The sequence below is a fragment of the Arachis duranensis genome, chromosome 1 (assembly GCF_000817695.3).
Source record: "Arachis duranensis cultivar V14167 chromosome 1, aradu.V14167.gnm2.J7QH, whole genome shotgun sequence".
NCBI classification, from domain to species: domain Eukaryota; kingdom Viridiplantae; phylum Streptophyta; class Magnoliopsida; order Fabales; family Fabaceae; genus Arachis; species Arachis duranensis.
The window spans coordinates 52,327,186-52,328,423 of record NC_029772.3 but is presented as its reverse complement, the minus strand read 5'-3'; the positions used below and the strand labels follow the sequence as shown (position 1 = coordinate 52,328,423).

The 1,238-nt window shown below is 41.1% G+C and overlaps 1 non-coding gene across 1 annotated transcript; it reads right to left on the bottom strand.

The window, feature by feature from the left end:
- Window positions 1-201: 201 nt before the first annotated feature.
- On the bottom strand, window positions 202-309 carry LOC127743121 (small nucleolar RNA R71). The gene has a single exon (XR_008004424.1). It is a non-coding gene; the product is annotated as a small nucleolar RNA R71 (small nucleolar RNA).
- Window positions 310-1,238: the final 929 nt, after the last annotated feature.

The following is a 1,238-nucleotide window of genomic DNA, read 5'->3' as shown; positions in this document are numbered from 1 at the left end:
TTAACTGAATTCTTGCAGATCTGTGAGACTGTTAAGACTAATGGAGTAGATCCTGAAGTCTACAGGCTCATGCTTTTCCCTTTTGCTGTAAGAGACAGAGCTAGAACATGGTTGGACTCACAACCTAAAGATAGCCTGGACTCCTGGGATAAGCTGGTCGTGGCCTTCTTGGCTAAGTTCTTTCCTCTTCAAAAGTTGAGCAAGCTTAGAGTGGATGTTTAGACCTTCAAACAAAAAGATGGTGAATCCCTCTATGAAGCTTGGGAAAGATACAAGCAGATGACCAAAAGATGTCCTTCTGACATGCTTTTAGAGTGGACTATTCTAGATATATTCTCTTATAGTCTATCTGAGTTCTCTAAGATGTCATTGGACCATTCTGCAAGTGGATCCATTCACCTAAAGAAAATGCCTGCAGAAGCTCAAGAACTCGTTGACATGGTTGAAAATAACTAGTTCATGTACACTTTTGAGAGGAATTCTGTGAATAATGGGACGTCTCAGAGGAAGGGAGTTCTTGAAATTGATGCTCTGAATGCCATATTGGCTCAGAACAAAATGTTGACTAAGCAAGTCAACATGATTTCTCAAAGTCTGAATAGATGGCAAAATGCATCCAACAGTACTAAAGAGGCATCTTCTGAAGAAGAAGCTTATGATCCTGAGAACCCTGCAATAGCAGAGGTAAATTATATGGGTGAACCTTATGGAAACACCTATAATTCATCATGGAGAAATCATCCAAATTTCTCATGGAAGAATCAACAAAAGCCTCAACAAGGCTTTAATAATGGTGGAAGAAACAGGCTCAGCAATAGCAAGCCTTTTCCATCATCTTCTTAGCAACAGACAGAGAATTCTGAGCAGAGTACCTCTAATTTATCAAACTTAGTCTCTGATCTGTCTAAGGCCACTTTAAGTTTCATGAGTGAAACAAGGTCCTCCATCAGAAATTTGGAGGCACAAGTAGGCCAGCTGAGTAAGAAAGTACTGAAACTCCTTCTAGTCTCTCCCAAGCAATACTGAAGAGAATCCAAAAAGAGAGTGCAAGGTCATAGACATAATCAACATGGCCGAACCTAGGGAGGAAGGAGAGGACGTGAATCCCAATGAGGAAGACCTCATGGGACATCTCTCAAGCAAGAAGGAGCTCCCTATTGAGGACCCAAAAGGATCTGAAGGTCATATAGAGACCATAGAGATCCCATTAAATCTCCTTCTACCATTCATGAGCTCTG